This window comes from Marmota monax, unplaced genomic scaffold (assembly GCF_021218885.2).
Source record: "Marmota monax isolate L192 unplaced genomic scaffold, Marmota_monax_Labrador192_F-V1.1 WCK01_AAM20220418_F8-fsc00009, whole genome shotgun sequence".
Lineage (NCBI taxonomy): Eukaryota > Metazoa > Chordata > Mammalia > Rodentia > Sciuridae > Marmota > Marmota monax.
Genome location: NW_026694710.1, coordinates 27,516,470 through 27,534,518, shown reverse-complemented (window position 1 = coordinate 27,534,518; position 18,049 = coordinate 27,516,470). Strand labels below are relative to the sequence as shown.

Genomic DNA, 18,049 nt, shown 5'->3' with positions numbered 1-18,049 from the left:
TTTAAATAAGGACTTTTCTTTCTTTTTTTTTTTTCTTTTTTAAAGGGGGGAGGGGGAGAGAGAGAATTTTTTAATATTTATTTTTTAGTTTTCGGTGGACACAACATCTTTTTTAGTTTTTGGTGGACACAACATGTGGTGCTGAGGATCAAACCCAGCATCCCACGCATGCCAGGCGAGTGCGCTACCGCTTGAGCCACATCCGCAGCCCCTAAATAAGGATTTTTCATAAGCTAAAGAATTGTTTTGTTTGAGATGGGGGTCTTGCCCATGCTGGTCTGGAACTTTCTGTTCTTCTGCATCAGCTTCCCAAATAGCTAGAATTACAGGCATGCACCACTGTGCTTGGCTGTTGAAGAAATTATTAAGTTGTGATAAGAGTAATCATAAACTGGAGAGAGAATGCTCATGGATACTCTAGTGCTGAGGGATAGTACCCAAGAAAGGACAAATTTGAAAGGGGGTTTCTCTGCAGCACTTGAATTTAGACCTATGGAGAAGATGTGATTACAGCTGACTGGTTAGCCAGGTTGCCTAGGTCAGAGTTGGTCCACAGTCTGGGGTACAGATAAACTGAGATGGCAGATGGATGTGTGGTGGCAGTCAGGGTCTTCCTTGAGGTGAGAAGCCTGGGTTGCTTGGTGCCTTCTTGGGAAGGCCATGAGAAACAAGGCTGTGAGGCTTCAGTAAGCCAAGGTTGATGGGCTAGTAACAGTGAAGAACCAGTCAGGGCACCACTGTTGGAATCTATTGCTGCTGCAACAGATTTTCCTTTGCTGGAATTCTCTTCTTTGTATGGCTTGGGCCAAGGCAACTCTAAGCCACCATGGGGATGAATGTTGGAAAACCTGCTCACTAGCCAGTGTTGCAGGACCCCTGAGGGGTGGAGGTCTGTATGGGGCTGAGGAGAGTGTGGGGGCAGTTAACACAGGCTGGAGTGCAAGTTCTTGGTCTCTGGGGCTCACAGTTGTACGACCACTTCCAAAGTCCAGAACTGGAGAAAGCACATATCACCAATACTTAAGAAGCTGCACCTGGCAGATGTCCAGCTTTGGAGAAACTGTCTGAGCTGAGCAGTGGAGGCAACAGAGGTAGATTTTCCAGGAGCTTGGTGCCATATGATTGCAAAATCTGAGAGGGAAGCCCTTCCTACACTATCCCTGCAGCTCCCTCTACTGACAAGGCATAATTAATTTCTTACTGATGGCAAAGGAGAACTACAGATGGTTCCCAACTTTACCCTGGTGTGAAAGGGAAACCATATTCACTGGAAACCATATTTTTTTAAAAATATATTTTTTAGTTGTAGATGGACACAATACCTTTATTTTTATGTGGTGCTGAGGATCAAACCCAGTGCCTCACATGTGCTAGGCGAGTGCTCCACCACTGAGCCACAACCCCAGCCCCAGAAACTATATTTTGAAATTTGAATTTTGGATCTTTTTCTGGGCTAGTTATGTCCAGTATAATTCTTTCTGGAGATGGTGGCCTACGGTGATGTGTGCTTTCTCCAGTTCTGGACTTTGGAAGTGGTCCTACAACTGAGAGCCCCAGAGACCAAACCACATCAAACCACAGCTTCCAGTTAGCCTTGCAATCATGAGGGAAAACGATCTGTACTCTATATTGTCCTGTGTTGCTCAGCAAGAATGGTAGGTTAGATGTGTTGAATGTTTCTGGCTTAGGATGTTTTCAACTCTCAGAGGTCTTATTGGGCTGCAACCCCATTGTAAGTCAAAGAGTATCAGTATTTACAAGACCCCTGCTCCATTTCGCTGAATAGCAAAAAGAGTGAATTTGGAGCTCAGAGGCAGTGTATCAGTAACCAGTACATATGTGAACAGGAAGGTGTGCCAGTTCACATTTCATTGCTGCTTGGCTCCAGATTTGCCCTTCATCGCCCTACTTGTGACACTTCATATGGTCCCTGAACACTGCCCCACCCCTTCTCTCTCTTTCTCTCTCTCTCTCTAATAGTGTAAATTGAACCCAGGGCCTTGCATATGCTAGGCAAACACTCCAATCTTGAGTTACGTTGCAAGCCTTTTCATTTTTATCTTAAGACAGGGTCTAAATTGCCCAGGTTGATCTCAAACTTGTGGTCCTCTTTGTCTGTCTCCACAGTATCAGGGATTACAGGTGTGGCCCAGCCAAACATTCTCTTTTGCCAACAAAAAGTTTTGCCAACAGTAAGTTTTGTCAGTATGGGGCACTGTAGAACATTGCAGAAGATTGTGCTTCTGATCTTGCCTTCCTCTCTTCTTGATCCTGAGATGCTCTGCCAGCATGTAGGGCATCCTGTGGTGCTCACAACAGCAGTTTTCATTGGCATTCCGGTGGCTGCTTCCCTGCTATCTTCGCTGGTTCCCCAGTGCATTTAGCAGCACTTCTGCAGGCAACTTCCCTGTGAGTTCCACCAGCTCTTGGAAGCTGGCTTTCTGATAAACCTCAGAGGGCAGTTTCTTGCTTGCTAGCTTCCCCGGTGGTGCCTTAGCAAATTTCCTTCCCCAAGCTTGTGGCTACCCTTCTCCAGTGATGTCTGAATCTCAGCTTTGGCAGCAGGTGGGATGGAAGAACTCTTCCAAATTTGTTTTTTTCTGCCCCTGGCCTAGGTAAGTGGCTGTTCCCAGTATCTGCTAATTCTGTTCTTTACCCTTTAGTAATTATTAGCTAATACTTTTTAAAAATGCTAAACTATCCCTGCTCAAATTTCTATGTAGTTTCTGGCTCTTGACTGGGCTCTGACTGATAACAGAAGACAAATCCATCAAGAATAATTATCTCAGGGTTGGGGTTGTATCTCCATGGGAGAGCACTTGCTTATCATATGGAAGACCCTAGGTTCAATCCCTAGCCCCACCTTCAGGCCCCCAAAAGAAGGGAGAAAAAGAAGAAGAATGTCTCTTCCAGGGAGGACAAATCACTGGCCTCTCCTTGATAAGGGGCTCAATATAGTTAACTTACTATCTGACAACTGCTCATCTCCCTTAGGTGTTGTGCAGGTTAGGCATCAGCAGTATAGTAACCAGATCATCCTTGGTGAGAGTCTGTGCTATTGAGCAAATTTATTCCTCCATTATATTCTATTTTTTTCTTTCTTAAATTTTTTTTTTTAGGTGAACACAATATCTTTATTTTATATTTATTTATGTGGTGCCGAGAATTGAACCCAGTGCCTCATGCATACTAGGCGAGCACTCTACCACTGAGCCACAACTTCAGCCCTCTTTTTTTTTTAATATATATATATTTTAGTTATAGGTGGACACAATATTTTTATTTTATTTTTATGTGGTGCTGAGGATTGAACCCAGTGCATCACGCATGCTAGCCGAGTACTCTACCTCTGAGCCACAACCCCAGCCCTTCTATTCTTTTTAGTATTTTTTTTTAGTTGTAGATGAACACAGTACTTTTATTTATTTGTTTTATGTGGTACAGAGGATCGAACCCAGTGCCTCACACGGTGAGGCAAGCACTCTACCACTGAGCCACATCCCCAGCCTCATCATTCCTCCATTCTTGTTACTGTATTTCTTTGTTTACAGGTCCATTGAAAAAGCATTGGGGAAAGAGATCAAGAGACAATTTAGTATGCCTGACTGTAGAAGCTGCTTCTGCAGCAGATGTCATTGTTGAACACTTGTGTAAGACACAAGATACCCTTCCCCTCATGCTCCTCCTCATTCCCCCTCCAGATCTCTGCTGCCTGTTCTGCTTCTCTGTTCTTTCCATGTTCCTGACCGTTCAGCCAAACATGAGCTACGGTTGGTGTGGGTCTGTATTCGCATTTCTTCTTCTTAGCAAAGGGTACAACCAAGTGTACTTCTCAAACTTCTGTTTATAGGTTGGACTTTCCCTTCCCACTAGCTTTCAGGGCCATCTCTGAGTGCAGTGTTATGCTTCAGCTATCTGCTGCTCATTAGAGCCAGCATACCATTTGGAATCATCTGTTTTTTAAAAAAAAAAATCTGTGAACAGTTGGGTGTGGTGGCATACACTTATAATACCAGTCATTCAGGAGGCTGAGGCAGGAGGAGCTCAAGGCCAGCCTCACCAACTTAGATTTTTTTTTTTTCCAGGGTGGGGGGACCAGGAATTGAACTCAGGGGCACTCAACCACTGAGCCACCAGCTCCAGCCCTGTTTTGTATTTTACTTAGAGATAGGGTCTCACTGAGTTGCTTAGTGCCTTGCTGTTGCTGAAGCTGGCTTTGAACTCGCGACCCTCCTGCCTCAGGCTCCTGAGCCAGTGGGAACTTAGTAAGATCTTAAGCAACTTAGCAAGACCCGTCTCTAAATAAAAAGGCTGGGGGAATGTAGCTGATTATTAAAGCACCCATGGATTCAATCCCCAGTACCAAATCAATAAACAAACGAACAGATGAATGAACCATCTAAGCAGACTCAAAATTGTCTTTCTTAGTAATTGGGCATGGAGAATGCCCCCAAAAGGCTGCGGTATAGTTTTTGAAGTAACAGTGCAGTGACTTGGTTATGCAGCATACACACAGTTTCAGGATCTGCTCACACAAGTTTATCCTGGTGGGTAGCTCAAGTAGCACAATCACTTGGTATCCCTTGGTCAGGCATTTTGGCTTTTCTTATCTCCTTCCTCATTTTGAAAGCCATTAAGATGATGGATGATAAGCTCAATAGGACTGAAGAGTCTTGTTCTGCTTGTCCTTTTTTTGGACATGCCAGCTCTGTAAGTAGTATTGTGGGATGTGTTGGTAGAGGATGGTGATTGGGACAGAGTCTTTGGTCCCAAGAGTTTGCAGTGAATCTACTGGGAGAGATATAAACATACCTAGTAAGAATTAGCTCTGTGGAAATGCTTTGAGAACAGAAAGAAGGATATTACTAATGTGAAGACCTAGCAAATGGAACTAGAGTGAACTAGATATTAGAGAGAAAATGTTGCATGAAAAATGAGGCTGCGTTCTAGGAACACAGAGGAAGCCTTTCCTGACCTGCCCAGTCAAATGTGTTAGAAGAGCAGCAGTTACTTGTGGTAAGCAAGGGCACCAGATTCAGATCCTAGCTCTCTGGTAACAGGTGAGGTTACTTTGCATTTCTGTTTCTTCATTTACACAACTTTATTTTTATTTTATTTTTTTTAAATTTTAATATTTATTTTTTAGTTATCGGTGGATACAACATCTTCATTTTGTATGTGGTGCTGAGGATCGAACCCGGGCCGCACGCATGCCAGGCGAGCGCGCTACCGCTTGAGCCACATCCCCAGCCCCATTTACACAACTTTAAAATAAGGGCTGTAGTGTGGACTTTAGAGTCATTGTCAGTGTTAAGAGAAAAAATAGAAAAAAGATGGTCAGTGTAGCACCTGGCAGTTAGCACTTATCTCAGCCTGATGTAAGCTTCTCTTTGCTCCATAGTGACATGTATGTATTTTTAAAAATATTACAACTTAACATTATATTGAAAGCAATCTTTTCCCATGCCATTTTTCCAAGAGGCAATGCATATATTTGGTCTTTGGATCCATACTCAGTACTTCGTAGGTCTTAGGTACATACTAAGTGCTCTGTATAGAACATGTAGAAATGCAGAAGAAATGGATTGTTAAACCTTACAAGGGTCATTTCTCTCAGTATGTCTCTGGCGATGTGTTTTCTTTGCATTTACTTTTCTTTGTTCTCACCAGAGGCCATCAGGTGAGAACGGCCATTTTGGCCTGAAGTGATCACTTGGCAGCCTCTTTTGAACCGCTGCAGTTGCTTCTCACATACCTGGCCTGGTGCTCTCAAGCATAAGTCTGAGTAGGTGGTGCTTGGGCCAAGGATCCTTGCAGCTCTCTAGTAGGTGCATCTGGAATAGCCACTCCACTTTGGTCTTTGTGTTGCGGTTTGGGGAATTTCTGTTGACCTGTCTTCAAGTCCACTGGATTTGTAGTTTCCATATCTCTGCTGAAATTACTCCGTCTTGTCTTGCATATTGTTCATCTTTTCAGTTGTGGTCTTTTACATACTAAAATTATTTTAAATTTCCTGTAAGATAGGTTCCAACATCTGCATCATATCTGAATCTTGCTTGCTATTGCTTTGTCTCTTGGAATTGTGGAGACTTCTTAGTGCCTTTTTGTATACTTTATCATTGTTTTTCAGTGATACACATGTTCTATAGGACCATACAGACTGAAATAAATCTTTTTTGTGCATGGTAATGGGCCTGCCTCTCTTTCCGCTGGACCTTTCATGCTGCAGTTTGCATTGTTCTTGTTCAGAGATGGCTGGGCTTCTTATGTGCACCGCAGGCACCAATTCTTGTGGGGACATCTTGTGTCTGGGGTGAGGGCATCTTTCCAGAGAATTGTCTATAATTTTGAATTTTGGTCTTCCCTCTTTGCTGTCCTTCTCGAGTGTACCACACTTGGTCTATTGTCCTGTCATCTCCCAGCAGTGTTTGGCTACTTTTGGAATGCTTTTGACTCAGAATGCATGGTGGTTGTGGTACTGCCTCCCATTCTGAGTGAAACTCTGTGTTAGGTTATGTCTGGTGATCCTGGGTCTCAGAGGTAGCCTTCTAGGTTCTCCTACCTGTCCCTGGTGTGGTGGTGTGTGATCCTGTCCCTTTCCCAGGAGTCTCCCTCCATGCTTCCTTCCCCTAGTTTCAATGAGTGCTCCTCAAAGCCCTTCCCTGCACAGATGAAGGTGTTTTTTTTTTTTAATATTTTTTTTATTTGTAGATGGACATAATTTCATTGTTTATTTTTTATGTGGTGCTGAGGATTGAACACAGGGCCTCACTTGCAAGGCAAGCACTCTACTACTGAGCTATAGCCCCAACCCCACAGATGAAGGCTTTTTTTTTTTTTTTTTTTTTTAAAGAGAGAGTGAGAGAGGGAGGGAGAGAGAGAGAGAGAGAGAGAATTTTTAATATTTATTTTTTAGTTTTCGGCGGACACAACATCTTTGTTTGTATGTGGTGCTGAGGATCGAACCCGGGCCGCACGCATGCCAGGCGAGCGCGCTACCGCTTGAGCCACATCCCCAGCCCCGAGAGAGTTTTTTTTTTAATTTTTTTTTTTTTTTAAGTTTTTGGCAGACACAACATCTTTGTATGTGGTGCTGAGGATTGAACCTGGGCTACACGCATGCGAGGCGAGCGTGCTACCTCTTAAGCCACATCCCCAGCCCAAGGCTTTAAAAAAAAATATTTTTAGTTGTAGATGGACACAGTACCCTTATTTATTTGTTTTTATGTGGTGCTAAGGACTGAACCCAATGCCTCACGTGTGCTAGGCAAGTGCTCTACCACTGAGCTACAACTCCAACCCCCAGATGTAGGCTTTTATTCCTACATGGAAAGGGCAGGGAAGGATCTGGGTGAATTTCTGTCCCTCCCTTGTTTCCCCTGTTCCCTCCTTGAATTCTGCATCCCTGTCAGTGTTTCTTGGAGCTCTTTGAGACCTCCCCTTTTTAAAAAATATTTTTAATTGTAGATGGACACAATATCTTTATTTATTTTTATGCCATGCTGAGGATCAAACTCAGTGCTTCACATGTTCAGGGCAAGTGCTCTATCACTGAGCCACAACCCAGACCCTCTTTGAGACACCTTTTTAGTGACCGACCATCAAGTGAGTTCCATAGAGAAAGATTTTGCAACTTGCACCTCTTAGGAATTGTCCTTCCAGCCTCCATTTGACCTTTCCCAGTTTGTCATCTGTTATTGCCAAACTCTCTTTGCCAGTGTCTGACTGTACCTGCCTGAAAAGCAAGTGTGTGCTCTCTTTTCCCTGCAAGCACTTAGACCAGTTTTTTGCTCTGTAACCTCTGTTTTTTAATAGGTTGAAGCTAGTCTGTCATTGCAAGAGTGTATCAGTATTCCTCCCAGCTCTCTATCCTGGAGCAGGACTTACAAGCAACTATGCCTTGTGGAACAGAAGTGTTTTTTTAAAAAGTTTGATGAAGTCCAGTTTATCTATTTACACTTTTATGGTTAGTGCTTCTGGAGTCTCAAGAAATTTCTGTCTACTTCAGGATTGGAAGAATTTTTCTCTTTTCTCTTAGAGCTTTTATGTATAGGTTTGTGATCCATTTCAAGTTAATTTGTATGTATGGTATAAGGTAAGTTGGGTGACACTTCTTCCCCTCTATAGATAACCAGTGTATATCATTTATTGAAAAGCTTCCCCTTTACCCATTGAATTACTTAGTCAGCTTTCTGTTGCTGTGACAAAGTACCTGAGCATATCAATACAAAAGGAGGAAAGGCTCATTATGGCTTGTGGTTTCAGAGGTTTCCGCCTCTGGTGAGTTGATACCATTGTTTTTGGGCCTTGGGCAGTATATCATGATCAGAAGCATGTGCTGGAGAAAACTGCTTATCTCGTGGCAACCAGGAAGCAAAAAAAGAAAAAAACAGGTCAGGGTTCCAATACCCCCTCCAAGAGGTACCTAACTTCCTTCCACTAGGCCTAGCCTCCTAAAAATTTCACCACCTCCCCAATCATGCAACAGACTGACAACCAAGCCTTCAATGCATGGCCTTTTGGGGACATTTTAGATCCAAACCATGATAATTCTCTTGTTCCTTTGTTAAAAATTTTTCTTACTAAAAAAACTTTCTTACTGTTTAATACCATAAAATGCCTAAAATGTATAGCTTTGCAAGTCATTTTAATTTGACCCCTGATGTAAGCAGATAGAGAAATAAAACATGACTGGAATTGCAGAACCCACTAAAGGTTATTTCCTGATTATAGTTCCCTTTCTTTCCCTTCATGGGCAACCACTGGATGTATGTCTCTAAACACTGTAGTTTTACCTGATTTTGTATAAATGGAAGGAAGCAATATCACATAACAGTCTTATAGCTCCTTTCACTCACAGTATTTTAAAGATTTGTGGTTTGCCCATTTTAATTGCTGAATAGTGTTGCAAAATTTGTCAGTACCTCAGTTGATGGGAAATTGGGTTATTTCCAGTTTGAAGGTGATGTAAATAGTTTTACACATGTATTTTGGTGCATGTAAGATTTAATATGAGGGAAGATGTACATATAGAAGAATGAGTTATTGGGTCATAGTGTATCTGTATTTTCAGTTTTAATATTAATCCTTGTTTATCAAAGTGGTTATACCTATGTTTACTCTACCAGCTGTGCAAAGAGTAGTTCCCATTGCTCCATATTTTTACCTTAATGTGGTTTCACCCATTTTTCATTTTTGCCTCTCTGGCGGGCATATGGAGGCATTTTATTTACTGTTTCATTTCTTTGATGACACACAAAAAAAATTTTTTTTGGTAGTACTGGGGATTGAATCCAGCAGCATTCTAATATTGAGTTATATCCCAGCCCTTTTCGTTTTATTTTAAAAAAAGGATCTTGCTAAGTTGATCAGGCTGGCCTCAAACTTGTGATCCTTCTGCCTCAGCCTTCTGAAATGGCTGGGATTATAGATGTGTGTACCCGTGAACCTGGCTCATATGAAGTTATCTTTTTATATGTCTTTTTTGACCATTATATATCTTATTTTGTGAAGAGCCTGTTCAAGTCTTTTGTCCATTTTCTTTCAGTTGGATTGCATACCTTTTTCTTATTATTTCTACTTTTTTTTTTTTTTTTTTTTGGTACCCGCACTTGAACTACAGGGCATTCAATCACTGAGCCACATCCCAAGCCTTTTTAAAAAAATTTTGTTTTAGTTGTTGATAGACCTTTATTTTATTAATTTGTATGTGGTGCTTAGAAACGAATCCAGTGCCTCACACAAGCCAGGCAAGTGTGCTACCACTGAGCCCCAGCCCCCACGCTCCTTTTTGTATTTTTTGTACTTAAAGAGAGGGTCTCATTGAGTTGCTTATTAGCGCCTCACTAAATTGTTGAGGCTGGCTTTGAACTTGAAATCCTTCTGCCTCAGCCTCCCAAGATGCTGGGATTATAGGCATGTACCCCCCCTCCGCCCTTCTTAACATTTTTTGAATGGAAGTTTTAAACTTTGAATAGTTGAAAATATGTATCTTTTTTTTTAATCTTTATTTTATTTATTTTTATGTGGTGCTGAGGATTGAACCCAGGGCCTCGCACGCCCTCTACCACTGAGCCACAGCCTCAGCCCCTGTATTTTTTCCTTTATGCCTTTTTTTTTTTTTAAATAATTTTTTAGTTGTAGGTGGACACAGTACCCTTATTTTATTTATCTTTATGAGGATTGAACCCAGCGCCTCACACATGCGAAACAAGCACTGTACCACTGAGGCCCGGTCCCAGCCCCTGTGCTTTTAGCTTTTTTGATGTATTATTTTAAAATGTTTTACTTCATCTGAGGTCATGAAGATACTATCTGTTATATTTTTTCATATTTAGGTCCATAATTCTGAAATTGATTTTTTTGTACATGTGTCAGACAAGGGGTTTAATTTCATTATTTTACTCCTTTGGATACCTAGTATTGTTAATTAAAAAGGCCATTCTTTCCGAAGGACTGTGGAATGCCATCTTTGTTGTAAAGTTTTATATTGTTCCTTTTTCTACTTGTCTGTCCTTGAGTTAACACCACACTCTCAATTAACTAGCCTCTTAATAAGTCTTAGTAATCCTCCTACCTCATTTTTCAGTTGTGTTTTGCTTATTCTTGGTCCTTTGTATTCCCATATAAATTTCCAGTTCTGTTTCTTAATTTCCACATGAAAATTGGATTATGATTTTGTAATGATTCTATAGATAAATTTGGTGAATCTTGACATGTCATTTGAGTTTTCCATCTGTGAATATAGTCTTTTTCTTCATTTTCTTGGGGTATCTTTGCTCTTATCAATGAAGATTTATTTTCTCCTGTTTTAGGTTAATTCTTGGACACTTGATAACTTTTAAAATCTTTTAACTTAGAAATACTTTCATATTTATGGTAGAGTGACTACAGAGGTTTTGTAGATAGTCTGAAGGCTGAGGCACAAGGATTGCAAGTTCAAGTCCATTCTGAGCAACTTGGTGAGAGACCCTGCCTCAAAATTAAAAAGTAAAAAGACTGGGGATATAATTTCATGGTAGTGTACCCGTGGGTTCAATCCCCAGTATCACCCCCTCCCCCACAAACAAACAAACACACACACATCCTTGTCCTACACTTTCTGGTTTTTGACATTTTATCACATTTTTCTCCTTTATGTATTTGTAGTTCTATTCTATAGAGTGCTTATCTGACATGTGGGAGCCCTGGCTTTAATCCTTAGGACTGAAACCAACCAGCCAAAAACCCAGCGTAGTTCTGCGTAGTTCTGCGTTGAGCAGCTGGCTAGCATATTATCTTCAGCATTTTCACTTAGTCCTCCTGCACAGAACCAATCTCCCGACCACCAGCCACACTCAGCCTGGTGGCCAACTTGTGTTGCTCTCCTCCAGCTCCACTGACTCCCACTACTGTGCTGAACATGTTTTTAGGGGGTAGGATATTGAGATACTGTGAAAAGTGGTATCTTAAAAAAGTTTTCTGATGATTGTTGGTGTGTAGGAATATAATTGTTTTTTTAGTTTTGATTTTCTAAAGATTTAATTCTGCTTATTTACCTTTATATCCTTTGAATTTTTAGATAAACAGATATATGTGCAAATACTGATATTTACATTTGCTTTTCTCATTATTAATCTTTTTGTTTCCTTTACTGCTCTGGCTGGGATCTACACTATAATATTAAATAGAAGTGATAGCATCAGATTCCCTTATGTCTCATTCTTGATAGCAAAGAAAAAACTTTCACTGTGTCCTTCAGTACTTTTTTCTTAATAGGGGTTATTAATTTTTGTGGTACCGGGGATTGAATCCAGTCCTTTTTAATTTTGTTAAATTGCTTCCAGGTCACTGGAATTTTACAATTGTGCACTGCTGTGTCTGGCTGATAGGACTTTTTTACACGACCTTTTTCAGTTTATGAAAGTTACTTTGTAATCTTGGCTTATTAGGAATGCCTTCATTAATGAATTGATATAGATGTTGAATTTTATCAAAAGACTTTTCTAATATCTGTTTGATTATGTATTTTTTTTTTAGTTGTTGATGGACCTTTTGTTTACTTATATGTGTTGCTATTAATCGAACTCAGTGCCTCATGCACGTTAGGCAAGCACTCCACCACTGAGCTACAACCCCAGCCCACGTATTTTCTCTTTAATTGTGTAGTGTAGCAACATAATTATAAAGTCAGCTAGGTGTAGCTGGGTGCAGTGGTACACGCTTATAATCCCAGCTACTTGGGAGGCTGAGGCAGGAGCATGCCAAGTTTGAGACCAGCCTGGGCAATTTAGCAAGACCCTGTCTCAAAATAAAAGTCTGGAAATGCCGCTCAGTGGTTGGGTGCCCCTGGGTTCAATTCCCCAATAGCACTACCCAAAAAAAAAAAAAATTAATTTTTGGGTAAACCCATTTGGTTATAGTATTACCAGCCTTTTCAACATATTGCTGGATTTGATTTGCTGATCAATTCTTTTAGAACTTTTTGCATCCACTGGGCGCAGTGGTGCATGCCTGTAATCCCAGGCTGAGGCAGGAGGATCACGAGTTCAAAGCCAGATTCAGCAAAAGCAAGGCACTAAGCAACTCAGTGAGACCCTGTCTCTAAATAAAATACAAAATAGTTCTGGGGATGTGGTTTAGTAGTCAAGTGCCCACTGAATTCAGTTCCCAGTATCAAAAAAAAAAAAAGTCTTTTTGCATCTGTGTTCACGTATATGTATGAATTATGGTTTTGAGTTTTGGTGTTTTTTTTTTTTTATGAGTGTGTCTAATTAAATAAGATTAATCTCCTATTAAATTTTTGGTAGAAGCCATCTAGGATTAGAGGTGTATCAGGTTGAGTTTGTTTCTTTCTTTCTTAATCTGTTTTAGCAAGTTATATTTTTCTAGGAATTCATTGAGCTTTACATCAACCTTTTACCTCAATTTTGACGTAAAACTGTTGACAATATCCTTATTATTTTAAGTGACCACTCAGTCTGTTTTTTTTTTTTTTTTGTATTTTCTGTTTCCTTGATATTTTATTAGTTTGTCCTTTTTATTGGTCTTTTAAAAGAAGCAACTTATGGCTTGTTGATCTTGTCTAGTGTATGTTTATTTTTGTATTTCTGTAATGGAGTTATTGCTTTTGGTGCCCTAGCCAGGGGAATTCATACTCCAACAACCTGAGTCTTTGGGCTCACAGCTGCACCCTTCTCCAGAGGAGTGCTTTTTAGCCAATGGGCTGCTTGTTCCCTTAGGAGGAGATCAGAGCCAATCTTCAGTGGCCTAGGATTAGAAGCTTTGTTTTAATACTTGCTAGCTTGGACAGATTTCTTAAATTCCACATTAGATTCTTCTTTAGTGAAGTGATAATTGCATTAACCATATAGGTTCTTTATGATGATTAGGAGCTACTGTAGTATTTAGAAAAATAGCTTACTAATTCCATGTTAGATATTTTGTCTGAGTTTGGATTTTTTTTTAACTGTTTATGCTTTACAGGAAATTTGAATTTCTGTTATAAGGCACCAATCTTATTGGTGAAATTTGTTGGCTTGAGATCTGATTTTTCCCCCCTTTTCCCTAATGGACTTAGGAATTCTAATGTTGAAAACTTGCACAAATTTGTGTGGCAAAAATCCAGGAAAAGTGACTACTGCAGATTGAGTGATTGATCCTATTATGATAGCAGAGGGAAATTCTGTTCCATAATTTCTCTTTTTCTTGGTGTTGGACTTAAATCAGTTGAAAATGTATTTCTGTACCACAGTTTAAGCTTCAATAAATGTTTGCTTAATTAAAAAAAAAAGATACCAATTCTATATAGCTCTGGGTTTAAAACAACTGACACAGCTGTTGTCAGTTGTAATCAACTTCTGATTTTCTAGATATTCTTTTTCCTATTTTTGTAAATTCTTATTCCTTGTGGCTTCCTTTCTTTCTACTGCCCAGGATTGGAAATTTGTTTTTTATTAGCATTCATAGAGGATGAAAAGGGAGAAATAATGGCACTGTAGTTCAGGTGTGCCTAATAAAAATGTAATAATGCAAGCCACACAGGTAATTTAAAACTTAAATAACCATATTACAAAAGTAAAATGTAAAACAGTATTATATAGCCATATTATAAATAGTAGCAATTTTCAGGTAGCCACAGTATAAAAAGTACAACGTGGAATCGATATAAAAATTATTGGTGAGATATTTTATGTTCCTATTTTCATATTAAGTCTTTGAAATCTGGAGTGTATTTTATACTTTTGGCACATCCCAGTTTGGACTTGGCCACATTTCAAGTGCTGAGAAGTCACTACATTGGACCTGCGACTCTAGTCCTGTGTTAATTTGGGGATGAGCTTAACACTTAGATTTCTTTTCTCTCTCTCTCTCTCTCTCTCTCTCTCTTTTTAATTTTTAGGTTTAGGTGGACACAGAACTTTTATTTTACTTGTTCTTATGTGTGCTGAGGATCAAACCCAGTGCCACACGTATGCTAGGTGAGCTCTCTACCCCTGAGCCATAACCCCAGCCCTCTTAGATTTCCTTTTACTTTTACTGCATTGCACTATTAAACTGTCTAATGTTGATGTGTAGTAGTGATCATTATTTCTTTTATAGTTTTATACATAACCATGTATACCCCATACTTAGTGTCAGAAAAGTGTTTAAGCATATATTTAAAGGAAATACACAATTCTTTTTTATCAAAAGATTTAGACTAAACTGGGCACCGTGGTACATGCCCTTAATCCCAGCTACTCGGGAGGCTGAGGCAGGAGGATCTTGAGTTCAAAGCCAGCCCCAGCAATTTAGCGAGACCCTAAGCAACTCAGTGAGACCCTGTTGCTAATACAATATAAAAAAGGGCTGGGATGTGGCTCAGTGGTGAAGTGCCCCTGGGTAAAAAAAAAGAAAAAAAGAAAAAATCCAGAGATTATAGTTATAAAAATACTGAAAATGAAATATAGTGTGTGTCTGGAAATTCTGTATGGTTAAATATAAATGCAAGAATTTCTTTGTCTTGAGTCTTTCTCTTATGTTTAAAAGGTGTGCAGTGAGTCTTGTTGCTATGAGTAGGTGAGTTTACCACCCCTTGCCTGTGGCTTTTATCAGCCATCTGTGCTTGTGGGGAAGCTCAGTATTTGTCACCAGATCATTCCTAGTCAGTCCTGAGTGTTCTCCTTAGTGCTTGGGTCTGCACAGGGCTATTTGGAGGCAGCAGGGAGGATGGAGCTGAGGAGGGATCTGTCAGATTAGGACAAATTGCTAGCATTTGTGTTAGCCAGGGTTCAGCGTCTAGAACTCTTAGTCTTTCTGTTCTTTGTGCAATATGGGACCCTGAGCCCCTAGAACATGCCCTTCTCTGCTGGGAAAGCACTGAAGTCAAGAGTGCTTCACATCACTGGCAGGTCAACAACCTTCTAGAAGGCCTCTTTTTAGGAAAGTTTGTTTTTTTCTGGCTGATTAAAAATTTGAGTTAAGAGGTCCTAGAATAAAATGAGTTATACTTAATTTCACTCCTAGACTTTACATTGTGACATTTTTTTGGTTAAGATTTTGTTTGCAGCCGGCTGCAGTGGCACACGCTTGTAATCCCAGTGACTCAGGAGGCTGAGGCCAGCCTCAGCAATGGTGAAGTACTTAGCAACTCAGTGAGACCCTGTCTCTATATAAAATGCAAAATAGGGCTGGGGATGTGGCTCAGTGGTTGAGTGCCCCTGCCCTGCCCCCAAAATTTGTTTGCAACCCCCATCTTGTAGATTGCATCTTGTTGTCTGTTAAATCACATGTTCTCCCTTCTTTGAACAGTGTGTTATGAACATGTTTACCCCTTAAAGTTCTCGAGAGATTTCTCAGTGGCTGCAGAGATAGGACATTGAAGTCAGGAAAGGTGAGGGTATTTGCCTGAGGTCACCCTTCCGGTAGGTTCCAGGACTAGAACTTGCACTTGTCTGATGCTGAAGCCCATGTTTTTAATAGGAGACTACAGGTTAAATCCAGTTTTTCATTGAACCGACTTAATGCAGTTTTTTGTCCTCTGTTCATAGAAGCTATCTTGTGTTAGCTTAAGCAAAAGTTGATTCATTATTGGTGTGTGGGGCATCTTGTGGACCCTGCCAGGAAGAACCTAGCTGAACACACACACACACACCAAAAAAAAAAAAAAATTTTTTTTTTTGCAACAAAAGTTTCATTGGCCAATTCCTGCATTGCCTCTTTTGACTTCCTTTTACTAATGCCAGAACACCCCATTTTGAGTTCTTGTTGCCACTCACTCACAGGGTCACCCAGGAACTTTATTCTGCCCCCTCCTTTAAAGTACTAGGGAGGAAAGAAAAACATCTGTGAAACAAGGATCCTTCTACAAGTTTGAGTCTCAGGTTTTGGAGGAAGACTGAGGAGGAACCTGGGAACTGACCCTCAAGTTAGTAATGCTTATCCAGAGAAATATGGGTCGTGGTCTTTGACTGGAGTTAGTACTCTGTTTGGAATACAATTTGAGAAAGCCAAGAGGACCTGAGAGAATACCAGGAAAAGTATGTGGGCCTTTATGCCTCATGCTGGCAGTGTGGGTAGTTAGGGGAACTGCTGATGGAGAGAAGGGCTTGGAGAGGGTGGGTGTGAGTCTGCATGGCTCTACACAGAGCCCTGGCCACCTGTGGCCGTGGAACACTTGAAGAGTAGTTGCTTCAATCTGAGATGTGCTCCAGGTATGAAACACAGGCCAGATACTGGAGATTTATTATGAAAAAAAGAATCTAAATGTCCCAGTAATAATTTTTATATTGTTTCCTTTTGATCACATATTTTGGATTGTTGGTTTAAATAAAATATTAGAATTCACCTGTGGGTTTTTTGTTTTGTTTTGTTTTTTAGGAGACTGTTGCTTAACAGACTTTATTTTTAGGTCATAACAAATTTTGAGTGCAAAGTAGAGACAGTTTGCATATACCTTCTGCATCCTCTACTGTCAGCTTCTAGCGACAAAGGGGAACGTTTGTTAAAGAGTGGATGAACCTGCATTGACACAGCATTATCCTCACAGTCCATAGTTTATATTAGGGCCCACTCTTGTGTTGGACATTTCTATGGATTTGGACAGATGTATAATGATATGTGTCCACCACTCCAGTATTTTACAGAGCAGTGTCACCGCCCCCATCTCCTCTTTGTGCTGCCTGTTCATCCTTTCCCCAACTCCTTGGCAGCCAGTTTATCTTCTTACTATCTCCATAGTTTGTGGTTTCCACTGTGTCATGTAGTTGAACTCATACAGTATATAGTCTTTTCAGATTGACTTCTTCCACTTAGTAATATGTGTTTAAAGTTACTCTTTCTTTTCATAGTTTGTTAGCTCATTTCTTTTTAGTGTTGCATAGTATTTCATTGTCTGGAGGTACCAAAGTTTGTTTATCTAGTTGCCAACTAAAGGTAGTCTGGGTTTTCTCCAGGTTTTAGCAGTTATGAGTAAAGTTTCTGTGAGTATCTATTGGTAGGTTTTTGTGTGGATATAAAGTTTCAGTTCATTTAATAAAGACCAAGGAGTGCAATTAGTAGATTGTATGCTTTGTTTTGTAAGAAATCTCAAAACTGTCTTCCAAATGACAGCACCATTTTGAATTCTTTCAGGCAGTGAATGAGAAATTCCTTTTGTTCCACCTCTTCATCAGCATCTGGTGTTGTCATTGTTCTACATTTTGGTCATTCTAGTAGGTTTGTGGTGATATTTTGTTGTTCTTCCTTGTGTGTGTTCAGTTATGGGGCTCATGTTTGTGGCTTGCATTGTGTTCTCTTAGAACTGGGACAGACACCTCCAGAGGTGAAAAGGAAAGAAAAGACAGGCATTAAGTAGTCGTGAGGGAAGTGCATTTGAGAGGAGAATGACAGAAAGAGCAGCATGTTTGTTTCCTAATAGAAATGATGCAGCAAAGAAGGAAAAAGTGATAATGGAGGAATAAAAGAATAAAGAATGAGTGGAACAGAGTCCTCAGGTATGGAGGGGTGGGGCCTGGCGCATGTCTTGTGGAGGAGGTTGGTAGTGATAGAGGAGGAGAGCCGGGCAGATAGATGGGTGAGTCTCAGTGGT

The 18,049-nt window shown here is 40.3% G+C and overlaps 1 protein-coding gene across 6 annotated transcripts in view; it reads left to right on the top strand.

Moving 5' to 3' along the window:
* Positions 1-18,049, top strand: part of Fam193a (family with sequence similarity 193 member A) — a 149,366-nt gene that overhangs the window by 32,368 nt on the left and 98,949 nt on the right. The gene's annotated exons all lie outside the window — the stretch shown is intronic.